General features: G+C 37.8%; 1 protein-coding gene across 1 annotated transcript in view; it reads right to left on the bottom strand.

Annotated features, from left to right (window-relative positions):
• Nucleotides 1–13,775, bottom strand: part of LOC311275365 (tenascin-like) — a 47,764-nt gene extending 33,989 nt beyond the window's left edge. Inside the window, exon 1 of the mRNA XM_084383843.1 lies at nucleotides 12,659–13,775. The gene's annotated coding sequence lies outside the window, so the exon portion shown is untranslated. The remainder of the gene's footprint in view (nucleotides 1–12,658) is intronic.
• Between the last annotated feature and the right edge of the window lie 212 nt (nucleotides 13,776–13,987).

Genomic DNA, 13,987 nt, shown 5'->3' with positions numbered 1-13,987 from the left:
AACGAACCTTCAAGACACAAAGACAACAAGTGTCTGTATTTCAGGATCCTGTAATGCAAAACAGGAAATATATGCATGTCTGAGACGGAGTTCAAGTGCGTGTTGAAGAGGGTCCATTCACAAGCCGCGGAAAAACTCATAAAAATCTGTCACCATTCTGTAAATCAAATATTCTCCTAAGCTTCAGAAGACCCCAGGGATCTGGTCTGATGAAGAGCCCTGAAGAATGAGAAAATGTGTGTGGAATCAAGTTAATAGGTCACACTGTGGCCCCTTTTAATTTAAGACTCCACATGTGTTTCACATGTACGACACACTGCAACACAGCTTGTGTGGCTCAGGCACAAACCATAGAACATATCCAAGCTATTGTGACTGCAGCTATAAACACAATAGGCAGTTATGATTACAACAAGACAATCTGAATGATGTCTGCCACCATTAGAACAAAAACACTCAGGCAACCATGTCTGCTGCTTAACAAGACTGAGCCTACAGCCATGCTAGCAGATCTGAGAGGCACTAAAAACAAATACAGTACAGCTCTTTGTCTTTTACAGCTGCAGGTATTTGTACCAATTCAAATTTTGACCTGATGATGGTGCTGGATAAGTTAAGGGGCCACCAAAGTTATTGCAATTCAATCCGTACAGTAGTTGTTGAGAATTTGTCCATGAATGTCTGAAACAAATTTCTTAGCAATACATCCAAAATGTGTTGATATTTTACTGAAAAAAAAAAAAAAAAAAAACACCTGCTGGGAGAACTGCAGGAAAAGTCTGGAGATCACCACTGACAGTAGGATTTATCCTCTGGGGAACCTGCACTGATCACATACCCTTTCAAATATTGCAGAGAACTGTAGTGTTATGAGATGATCAATGTTAGTGTGTAATGTTAGTCACATCACCTGTTAGTGAAAAGGTCTCTTCCATCTAGTATATTGGGAAAATTACCCACTTTCTTCATCTTTTGTGGCAATAAATTAATTATCTTTGGGTTTTGGATTGAATTTGGACTAAAGAAGCAACCCATTACATTTAAAAGAAACTATTAAACTATTCTCTCTTTGGGCACTGAAATGAATTTAAGTCTCCTGTACACTTAACAACTTGCCGAAGACTAAACATCTATTGGTAGTTTATACAATGGCATTCTTTCCTAGAAATTATGGTTGATACACCCAATCCATACAGTTGGGCTGTCACACTTCTTGGTCCAGTCCTCTATAATCTTAACAGACATAACCTGGCATAAAGAAAAGTAAAGTGTCTCCAGTCTGACCTTTGCATTGGGTTGTAATCATAGAGCTCACTGGGTTATGGGTAGTCTGGGCTTCACCTAAAATGAACCACAAGGTCTGTAAATGTAGGTGCAGGTTTATTTTTATATGAAAATTACAAAAAAAATGACAAAAATCTTTAATTTACTGACATGCACAAAACTGAAACAATGATGTGCCAAGTTGCAAAACAATTTTATCAGTTTATATCAACAAAATACTTTGTATGTAACAACTTGGGCAATGTCAAAACATTTAATTGGCATATGACTGTCAGGAGGTTTAAATTTAGTTACAATGCCAACAAAAGACTCTAATGAAAGAGTCATTTGAGTCATTTAGTTTTGGATGAGGTTGAAATATTTACATGCTGTTTAATTATGTAGCTATAAAATTACTGAGTGTGTCTGCAGGAGGTTTTAAAATGGGAGGTATATGTGCCGTTTGATCTTTTCTAGTTAAAGAGTAGAAAACTAAAAAGGGAAGAACAGGAAACTTTAAAGAAACAAGAAAGTCTGACTTGAAATAAAGTTGCAGTGCACATGTTTTGTGCTGTAGAGGTAGCTGTAAACATTGACAACCCTGAGTGTATTAAATTAGATTTCTTTAGAGGTAATGGCAAGTTTTTTTTCTTCAGTTTACTAAATCAATAAAAGTGCACATACAGTGCCTATAATTTTAACAAAGCATTCAACTATCTTGGAGGTTCCTTATAATTTATTCAACTGTAATCCCAGTTAAGTCACTTCAGTGCCATAAAAATGTTTTTGTTCTTATCTCATCTCTTGGCTTGTGCTTCTGAATCACCTTTTCTTGCTTGGAGTGTTATTTAGACTTCCTGATGCAGGTTTTGCCACATTACTGACTCATCGGGTGTTTGTTTTCTTTATACTAAAATCAATTGAACTACGCACAGGTAATTTTAATTACTATCCAACTTATAAACTTATACATCTACCCATACCCAAAGTGTTGCACAAACTACAACAGAATTTCAAGAAAATCTGCAAAAGAAAATGACAATTGTTGCATGTTTCCATTCATCAGTTACGTGAATATTAAGATTTAGTTTGCCGATTATTTCTTACTCTGGAGCCACTGACCCACTGCAGAAGAGGAGGGTGCGACGAGATGATGTAATTAGATGAGTGCCTGTCAAACTTATAAAACAATGTCAAAAATGTGAAGGAAATATTACATTTAGGCTTGTTTTATGTATTAATTCTCCTCGCTGCTCCACAAAAATCTGATGTTTTCGTCTCTTCAGTGGATGACAATGTAAAGTTACATTGTCATCCATTTCCATTGCACTGCTGCTTTTTGATTTCTATCAAGAAACCAACCTTTTCTACGTCAGCTAATTTTGGGCTATTTTCGGGTGAATACTTTTTAAGGGCACTATAGTTGCTAATTTCAAGACGTATCCCTACATAACCCGATTGGAAGACAATAAATAATGTCACAGAACAAGATCATATTATATCGTATCCTTTTCTGTTGACTTTTAGATGTGAGGATTTTCCGGCGGGGGTCACAAGATTTATGATCAACAAACTGTCCGTAAGTCTTAAACATAGCAACACAGAAAAGCTACCTCTCAGATGACCTCATTAGTTTAAATGACCCACTATAACTCTTGCAAATCCTTGACGCAGGCAAGACACTTGATTTAACTGCAGATTAAATTTAATATCTTCAAATGACAGCGGTGGCAGTGATAATTGAGCTGTGGTAGATTCAAGAAACCTCGAAACACTGTTCAACATCAAACTTGTTGAAAATATTAACATTGGCAAGCTGAGAGACAATCAAACAACTGTGGTAGAGACAAATAAGACAGAAAGATGGAGAGCCAAGGATTCTCATATGTGGCGTTACATCCTCATCAGTCTAACTCTGAGTCAGCTTCAGGCCATGTGCAGACACTGAGCAGACCAGAGATGTCACCGCTCACACAAACATGAACTAATATGGCTCTGAAGGCATTACAAATCCTCTCAGGTCACTCCTGAGGCTTGCCAGCACATTTGCTGAGAGCTTCTGATTGCAGTTACTACTAAGGGCGGCATCACGCAAAACCAGACGGCAAACTCTGCATGGAGATCCCTTCCCTTTGTTGTCTCAGTGTGGTAGCTCTAATGAGCTTGTGTTCTTTACAGATTAGAGGATCTGCACTTCCAGGCATTAGTTTACGGATTATGGTGACACTGGTGAATGATCTGTACTGAATGTGACCCTTTGTTGACTGCTGTGTTTGGCTGGGTTGACTGAGAGCTCAACCAAGCACAGGGCCAGATATCCTTAATAAGATCAGTGATGTGTCATTCCTTGCTACAGTTAATGTCACAGTGATGAGAGGAATTACAGGACTGCTTTCATCTTTCATAAAGCTGGCACATAATATATATTTATGTTGCAAATCCAGCATTTCCCTGTATTTTCAAAAGGGATTGGCTCAACATGAAAACATCTCCATCAAAGTACCTAATAGCTTTGGTGGAGATTATATATTTGTCATTTTGTTGAAGTTTAAGGTAAGAGTCTGCAGCAACACTAGCAGCTTTGAACTAAATGCTAATGTCAACAAGTTAACATGTTCACATGGGCAAAGCTACACTACCGTCCTGGCTTTAGGTATGGCAAATTTAAACCTTCTAGGGATTCCACCATGTTCAGCATCATTGTTTAGGGTTTTACCATTCGTGCTAGTTAGCAATACAAACTAAGTCCAACTGAGGCTAATGGGAATGGTATTGGTTTTGCAAGTATCTGGTCATATAAAAAAAAAAAAAGGTTTTTCACAAAGTGAAAATTAACCTGATGATTGAGACATTTAACTCAAAATGTCAGATGTCAAAATCCTGGTGGCATTTGTACATAATTTAATGGCAATCGATCCAATACTTGTTGATATAATATCACTCTGGACCGACCAACCAAGTCTTATAAGTAATTCCACATAAAAAAATGGAATACAACCCACTAAATCTATTTGAACAGATTTAAAACACTACCCAAACTTTTAAACTACAAAGAATAATATGTCTTGTGTTGTAGTCGACATGGGCCAATTTAGCCACCAGTTTTCCAAACTAATCTCAGTGCTTCATTCTCTCCTTTTGATGTGTTAATTTGCTGAGTTAATGGTCTTATTGAGCAGGGAGAGAAATTATCACACAATTATCACTGTCAATTAAAACAGACAAAGAAATATAAAGACATCCTTTGACTGCATTAGGAGAGTCTTTTGTTAGTGCTGCACGGTCCAGTGAACTCAGCGTTGTAAGGTGAAGATGTTCGGGGATTACTGACCACAAAAAGTGCTTCCTAAAATGCAAAGAGAAAATTGAGCAGTAGATAAAATCTGTCTCAGCTGGAATTGTTAATTAAACCCATTACATTTGACAGCATTTGCCATGAATACTTAAAAAATAACCATCATTTTTACAACAAACTATGACAAGGAATTTCACAGCTCCTCTGATGTATTTTGCCGACTATCATTATTCTAGATTAGACCAAATATTTATGTTATAATAACACCGACACTTGCCCACTCAAGAGGACAGTGGAAACATGCATTTTCACCTAAACAAATCTTACAAGGCTTACAACAAGCGCCACACAAAGTCCCAAAAGACAGAAAATCTACAAGAATGCAGCTGTGAATGTGTCAGCTCAGATATCATGTTGTACACTAATGCCAGTGTCTCCATTGGAGTTTAGATCACAGCATTAGACCGTAATCCTCCCTCAGGAGTTTCATGACATTCATGCCAACAGCAATGCTGCCATGTCTCTGTTTGAAAATTTCCATGTTACAATTCAGCTTGTAACTTTTAACAACTCTCTGTTTAAGCAATATTCAAAGATCTTTAAAAGCATTAAACACGTTTTTCTTTACCCGTTAGGCTTGTTGCAGGCTCCATATGTCTAAGTTGTGAGCAGCTCAGCCAAATTATTAAATTAAATTTAGCTCTTGGTCATGGTTGGCGATAGAAAGTAGTCTTGGTTAATATTGATAAACTCAAAGGTGACTTCCCTTGACCTTTACAAAAGTGAATTTAGCTAAAGGAACACAGGGCTCAGGACGCAGACCCTGGTCCCCAGTATCCAAGTCCTGCAAATCCACTGCATCCACCATCAAGACCGACCTTTGACCAGCAACTTGTGTGTAGCACAAAAACATGCTTCCCTCAAACAGGACTTTTCCATTGCAGAGTCAAACTTTGCCGTGTTGATTCGTTTTTCCACTGCCAGTTGAAAGAAGTTCAACTGGCAGTCTGTAGTTCGGTCAAAGCACGGCCGACTTCTCCAAGCGGATTGCAGAGACCTCACATGGGCTTCATCATCATTCAGGGACAAATGGCGGCTTCCTCTTCTCCATCCATTTAATCTTCCCGTCTCTGTTTTTCATGCAATAAACGGTAGATTCCAAGCAACACTGTAACAGCCTGAAAAGCCATGATGATAAGTACATGGCTACCAACAACCGTTGCACAGTGCAATAGTAGATAGTGCCGCAGAGGGTGCCGCTTTCAACCGTCATCGACAGGGCTAAAAATGGAATTAGCATTAGTTCAATCCAAACTAAGGAGACAGGGTTGGATAGTAGTAGTGATATAAACTTGCAGATCATAAAATTATTTTGCGCTAGTAGCAAAAAAATGGTGATATTAGATTGATTCTTCTGACATTTTAAACTCCCAAATATAATCTTCAGCATCAGCCTCAAAAATCCAGTATTGGACGGGCCATAAAAGGATGTTCACTATTTTATAAACAAGGAAAACTATAATTACAGGGAGGACATCTTTCTGTTGGTCGACAGAAATCATTTACAAATGCTTCAGTTTATTCACACACTGCTGATTCTGTGTTGGCAGCTTAATATCGTGGTTTCAAACATGTTATTTTGTGCACAAGTTGCCCTTCAAAAGTTATGGCATAGAGCTGAAAACAGTCCCAGCTAAGTTATAACACTGCTGGTACTCTCTACCGAGCAGCAGGGCCTCCCCAGTTTCCAGGCCTGCCTCATTCCATCCAGCTGACATTTCCCCACTGTGGGAGATGGCTGATCTTCACAGAGGCTGCTCAGTCTGGCCTTAGTTAGCAGCTACTCAGCGCTTTCATGCACACAGCTGCAGGAACTCTGCGGTCTCAACTTGGACAAAGACTGATGGAAAATGTGTGGGAGCATGAAGCGATCATTCTCACTCGTGTGACGTCTTTCACTGTGAGGTAACTACTTTTTTTATTCACATGAGAAATAGTCTAATACAATACCTGGTGAATCTATAAATACTAAGTGATAAAGCTTGAGGCTCATTTCCAAGATTTAAAATACACCAGTGACGAAAAGGTGACACCTAACTTCCTCTAGCATAAATGTACTCGACAGACAAGCTGCATTTTTTTTTATCTAATACTTCGGTGTAGCAGTAAATATGGCTTGCTGGAGTGAAATATAGCAGCACTAATACACAACAACTGCACTACCTTCAACTGGGAACAGACAGAGGTAAATTATTTCCTCTAAAGCAGTCCGTTGCTGACTGATGTGCAGATGACCCGGCTGGCCATCAATAACTGTCAACACTGGATCTGCTGCAGAGAGTTCATAAAGTGCGCACCCAGCATAAAATACATACACCATGTAGATACAGTATATTTCAAACTAGCTGTCAGGCCAAATCGAGGCAGCACAGCACACAATTTCTCTCTGCATTCGACAGGAGGAACAGAAGAGTCTGCAACTGATTATCTCTTCAAGATTCTTTTTATGTCTGATAAAAGAAGGTTGAGGATATTGTGAGATGACAGAAAATTAAATTTGGCTCAATCATGTGATTAACAATGGAAAATAAACCTCTGTACACGTGGCAAACATTAGATGGAGATTATATTTTGGAGTCACTGTGCATCTGCAAGAAAGCCATCTACTGAACATATCATCTGCACTGCCATCAACACATCGTCACACCCAAAAAATACAAACATATCTGTCACAACTTGGAAACACGGTGTATCTAAAGCTGCACAAAAACATGCCTGGCTTCAGCACTGTTGTATCACACAATTAGACAATAAACTAAATATATCTTACACAACCCAGCAGGAGTCGGTATCAGAAAGTACATAACTTGGCAAACGTAGAGATAATGATTATTAAATTAAGCGTCTGATGGTCCTGGGCTTTATCTTTATGAAGAAAGCACTTAGTAAGGAAGACTTCCTACCTTCAAGAGCTTAATAAATAAAATCGGTGTCAGCTGCCTGTTGAAGCTCAACTCCAAACCTCCGGCATCTGTTTTTTGACACTTGGGTGAAGCAAAAGCAAACTTTGGCACAACACTGATATATATGGTTATCGTTAAACAGTTTCTTCATACAACCAGCAGACATGGAGCAATGCTAGAATTCATTTCTGAGAAAAACTGCTGGAGCTACTAAACGCTCCACTATGTCCATCAGCTAGTTGCTGACCATATATATTAAATCTTCAGCATATAACAGCCACTTCGCTGTAACTTTATTACGCGATTATCCTAAATACTGTACAGACACAGGTTTTGAAATAAAATGGACCGTGGATCGCGTTAGTTTCTTCACCCAACCAGAGTTTATTGGGAGTTTGGCAGTGTTGTATTGAGACTTGGTCAGCTGGTCTAGTTTGTTAGTTCTGGATTTTGTGCTCCACTAATGTTACAGTAGCTGGTCTGGAGAATGGAAAATCCACAAAATACCTCACTTTCGTCATGCAACGCAACTTTTTTAAATTATTCACTCCTAAAATGCACCCACAAGATAACTCTTTCTTTCCAGGCGTAGCACAGAGCTGCTAAGTTCTGCTCTTTTCATTCTATCAACTTAACTTTATCAATAAACGCACAAAACTTCTACGTAAATTGATATTTTTCCAACCTTAACCCTAATATTAAAACAGGGAGAGCATATTCTAGCCATCAGCTTCATCCAGCCTATTCTACAACACTGATTAAATAGACCATTCATGGTTTGCTACAGTGCACCCCTGCTGCTACAAAGACAAAATTAGATCAATGTATTATTAGCTTGGTATAAGATCTTACTAGATTAGAAGACATCACAGAGGAGGCTGCAGTCTGAATGGGACAAAGCCACTACAGGAGGAAACTTCAGTGAGATAGATGACGTGAAAAGCCTCAAACATTTTTTGCTCAAGATTCTATTTGTATAAAATGTGGTAGGAAGCGTTAACAAATGCACACAAGGTACAACTAAATATTTACCACACGGGGTCATGTCATTTACCAGAGCGCTGCTGACAAATTTAGAAAAGGGAGAAAAAGAAAACTACGTGTCAATCAGCTGAGGGCATTTCCACAACAACTCCACGCAACTGTCCAGAAAGCTAGTTCCCCCAAATGTTTATGACTAGACATGCTCAGTCAGCATCATTTGTAGATAAAAATGGTGAGTCAACAATGAGGAGCCATAAAACATAATCCAAAGCATATTCCAGTCAGAATTCATAAAAAATATGTTTATCATTTAAAATAATTCTGAATCTGCAAAAATAGGCAACACACAAAACGTCAATGTTATGGTTTCAAACAGACTGAAGATGTCAGATTGTTGATATTGTCTGGTTTGCAGGGGAGATCTTTATCTTGAAGAGCTGTTTCAAGTACTTAACACTAAATACCAAACTAAGACACCTCGCACAATTCCCAGCAGATTCCCATCAACCATCAGTGAGAAAAATTAGTTAAGATGAAGATGGCTTTAGCACAACAGCTGCTTCTACATAAACTTCTCTGTTTGACCCGACTGTTGTTATGCTCAAAACACAAGTTTTACATACAGCCGGTGAGGGGAGGTGATGTCATGCTTATCAAGCTACTGGAAAAGTTAGTTCAGCGCAAAATACTGGATAAACATGTCTCTGTTAAATTAAACATCAATGTGACAAGTGTCCATTAATCTGATTACTTACTGGACAGAAAATGTAATCAAAACTACTAAAAAAAAAACACGACTATCATTCTGCTGTCATTTACAAGACTTTTTAAAGTCTGTCTTAAAACAACATATGCTCATAGGTGCATAGAAAGAGTTACTGATGGCTGTCCATACTGGCAGTGAAGAGATTCCTGCCTAATTATATTCCAGTGTAAGAGATGGGGGACAAAATAAAGTCATAAACATGTATTACAAAGTTTAACCGGCACTAATGAGGCTTTACCAGTAACAGTGAGTCAATGGAACATGGATATCTTTCAAAGTGACAGTCGTTTTAATTTAGCAGCCTGAAAATAGGAGCTTGGTCCAGACTAAAATATCTCAACAACTATTGCACGGATTGCAATGAAGACAGATGTTCAAGCTCCCCAGAATGTATGTACGTATTGTAATGACTTTCCCTCTACATTAATTTGACAATGTTGAAATTTTCGTGAAATGTCAACAACTATGCGTTACCAATATACTGAGCATCAGTGATAGATGAGATGTCTGCAGAGCCCAAAAGACACTAAAGACGACACCCAGCCACAGCCCGTTCACCCTGCTTCTGTCTGGCAAGAGATACAGAAGAATCAGCTGCCGTACTGCCAGACTAGGCAGCAGCTTCTTTCCTCTGCACCACAACTGAAATAAACAGTTCTTATTGTTATGTCTAATTATTTATTTATTAATCCATGTATCTAATGTTGTTTTTGTGAGTAGCAGAAATGAACTACAGATATCACTTTGTTGTACAATCCTGATTGTATAATCATAATTAAATTGCCATAAAAGTTGGTACCGACATTCCTCCTCAGGATGAATAGTAATAACTTTGGTGATCCTCTCAGCATTTGATCTTGTCAAATACTTTGCTATAAAGCAAGGGTCGGTAATGTATTTTAGAATCATTGTTAAATGTGTTCAAATTCTCTTTAATTCCACTATGATGATATAAAGTTACAAATCCGTAGCGTAATAAGCATGTCCAATAACTTTCATTTAGCCTGAATGAGATGTTTGGACGTTCCACCTGCCTGTCCACCTATGTTTCTGCCTACTCAAAGTCATTTTGCATTAAGATAGGTTTAAAAAGATGTGAATGTATCTTTAAAGTATCAAAAACCTTGATGTCACAGTTTAAACAATTCTCAGGGTGAAATAAGGTCTTGTTGAAAGCAGGGAAATGCAGTTAACCACGCACAGTGAACATGCCGTGGAGTGTGCGAAGCACCAAACCACCCAGTCATCCTGCTGCACACGAGTGAAGTTCTGCCAAATATGAAGTCATATGTTTAGTGGTTTGGTCATTGTAGAAGCGATCTGTTCTTCAGAACTCAATTCAAGACATCAAGAATTGCTGTTATATTAGCGTCTTCAGTGTTTCATGGATGCTATGTAAACACAAGGCTCTTAAAATTAAATTCAAAAGGTTAAAATGCTGAAATCTAAAAGACACACTACACACTAATGACTTAAATACTTTCATTTGGTTTCATTAAAGGAGGACCATCTAAATGCTACAGCAGCTGTTTAATATGATGTGAATATGATGAATTTCTATCAGTCCTATTCATGAAAGATGAACATTTCTGATGACTAAGTGGAAAGGAGCAACTCATTAAAAAACGGTCCCCGTCACCAAAAGACCAGCCTCATTTGCTCAAACCAACCAAAACAATCTCCGGTTACCGTGACAACTGTACCACTGCCTTTTAATGTGGGTGACCGTGGGAGGTTGAACATTTCCGTAGGTTACTCATAGATGATTTTCACATGGTACACCCTCTAAAAACACAGTCATCCTGAGGACAATTTGAACATCAGGAAGATTCTGCAGTAAACTTAATACAATTCCTACAATAACTGCTCAATCATATTTAAGCCATTTTTCCATTTAAAAAATTGCTATTTTAAGTTTCTAATATATAAAGACTTCCTGCTATTCAATTTTCTATCATTGCATATGAATATCACACGGGTGTGATGATCAGATATTTCTTTGCTGACATTTTATAGACAAAACCTTGAATTTGTCAATGATTTATAGAGAAACTATCTGCATATTAATAAAAAATGAAAATAATCATTACTTGCAGCCCTAATCATTATTCTTTTTTTAAAAAAGGCCACAATTAACTTCTTTTCTACAAGTGCAACCACACCAATACTCCTTTCACACTAAACAAAAAAGCCACAAACTGCCATTAACATCTGGCTTTTGACTTTAATGTGAATGAGTATAACTGAAATTTACTCACGCATCAAATCACTCTGCAGTAGTAATGGGTGTTAACTAGCTCCAGCTCTGATTGGCTGTGATGGAAACACAAAACTAGGGTCGACATGCTAAATTCTGCCTCTTGTCAGGTGCGATACTATGATGCTCATTAAAGTTAAAGATACTAGCTTGTTAATACTTTTTAGTCTGTCTGATATTTGTGATGACGAACAACTGGTAACTACGTCAGAGGTAACTACTACTGTAATAAAAAAGTCTACAACTCTACAAGTCATTCTGTAAAAGTGTCACCATGACAAACTGCTGTCTGCTTTCAAAATATTTCTGATGCTGGTCCCCTGACGATATTTGAGATCTGACCCCTACAGTTTACACTCAGACATACTTTCTAGGTTGCATTAAGCATCCGTTTCTGTTTGCTTAAAGCGGCCATCCATCTCCAGGGGAATGTGACTGCTGTCTCTAAAACCATGGTGAGGAAAACACAAACATCTCAAACAGCGAGAGTGACTGATGGGAAGCTCGGTGAAGCAGGGAGCCTGAATGGTGGATGTCGTCCGTCTAAAACAGATGTGCTGACAAATCAGCCAGCTGCTGTTTTCAACAACTCCTCAACAATAGACAAAGCTACATTTCAGTTGGGGCTACTTTCTCCATGTTGTCTTATACTGCTGTTAACATAAAGCCTCAAGTACAGGGTATTTTATATCATTATAATCGATTCAAAGTGATTTGTTTTTCTCCCCAAACAGGGTCTCTGTCCCTAACATGGCAATTATCTGAGAAGTGTACATTGTATATGAAATAATAACAAACAGAAGAGCGAAAACCACTTTGACGAGAGTACTCGAACATACTCTGATGGGTATTTTCAGCAGAAACTGGATATCAGTTGTCCATTGAATCAATACCACAGTATATTTGGAGTCCAACCACCCCCGGGGGAATCTGCCATGTAGAGTTAATATTCACTGAAACACCACAAATTAAAAAGCCATATTCATTTACTCACCAATCTGTAAATATACTTCGAACACAACAGACGTCTGCTGAGCAAGACCAATTTACAAAGACTAATGGTAAATACGAATATTATCCATTTTCCTAAAATATCAGAAAAAAGTGAACCAGTCAGTATTAGGACTTACAGTATAAGTTGTTTTGTCCACTTCAGCTCCGATTCAACTGCAACAGATGAACTCCAAGTCTTCAAGAAGAATCTTCAGTCAACAAGCTGATGATAGGAAGCCAAAAGCATGAGCTGAATCCACATCTAGTATCACAACCAGGGAAGTTTTATCCATCAATGGAGTATTTGGACTGTTGTCTGATGTCTTTAAATACAAAAAAATAAAGAAGTAAACAATTTATCTCAAGTGGAACAAATTGTCGGTGGCCAACAGTAGCTGATATGTGCATGGGTCATCTGGCTCCCTGCAGGAAGTCTGTAAAATAAAGGAGCCAAAATCAATACCGGTAATAAGCCATCAACTGAACAAAAGAGGTCAGTGCTTCCAGACAGAGAGGGATTAGAGCTGGCATGCTTGTCTGGGTAAAGCGGCCTGAACACTGCTGTCCTACACTTGGACTGAAGTTTTACTAACAAACGTTTCTACTTTTATAGGAGGTACTGTGTAACCTACTGTCTGTGTGTTTATGGAGAGATTAATTCATGTACTTGTCTTTTAATTTTAATAGATTTTTGCACACATGAAAGCTTAAGTCCCACCCTACTTCAGGGTTTGTCTTTCATTTGATTGCCTTCACAGGAGCATAGAAATTGATTTTATTAAATCTGAAATGCTTCACATAAAGAGAAGCACTTGCCATGTTTCTTTTTTATGGCATTTATAAAATCAATGCAAGTACTCGCAGGCATGTAATCAAATTTTGAACTCAATTATATTGCTGCCACCATGACACAAACATATTTGCTATTTTTTTCATTAAAATAAAAATATTCTTTTCTTTATATCCCTTTCAAGTTTTAACCAAACAGGACAAAACAAACATTTTTTATATTTTAATTACATTTTCTTTGTGCAGCTGCATTTCATTATATGAAATCAGTTTGTTTTAAATAATGCAGACATTTTATTTTCATGATAAAGCAGTAAGTGATAATGTCATTGATAGTGACATAAGACATGAAAATATCATTAACATGAAAAGGATCCCCCGATCCCCGCCGAATTCTAACAAATAGCTAGCTAAATTCTAACGACCATGCTTGCTAGCAAAACAGAGACAGCATGGAGTTATCTTTAGTTAGCCTATAAGAGGTTGCAAGTTTAAAAAAGATTAAAAAAAAAAGATTTATGGCAAAAAAAAGTGGCCTCAGAAAAACACCAGCTGACCCTTGGGTTAAATTACAACTGACATAACATTAAAACACATAAATCTTGTGTTCCTGAAGAGAAGGCAGTAAAATATACCAGTATGAGGTCTTGTGTTAAATCCGTTGTACATACTCTGCG

This window comes from Pagrus pagrus (genome assembly GCF_965226575.1).
Source record: "Pagrus pagrus genome assembly, chromosome: 19".
Lineage (NCBI taxonomy): Eukaryota > Metazoa > Chordata > Actinopteri > Spariformes > Sparidae > Pagrus > Pagrus pagrus.
This window is presented reverse-complemented; position numbering and strand designations above follow the sequence as displayed.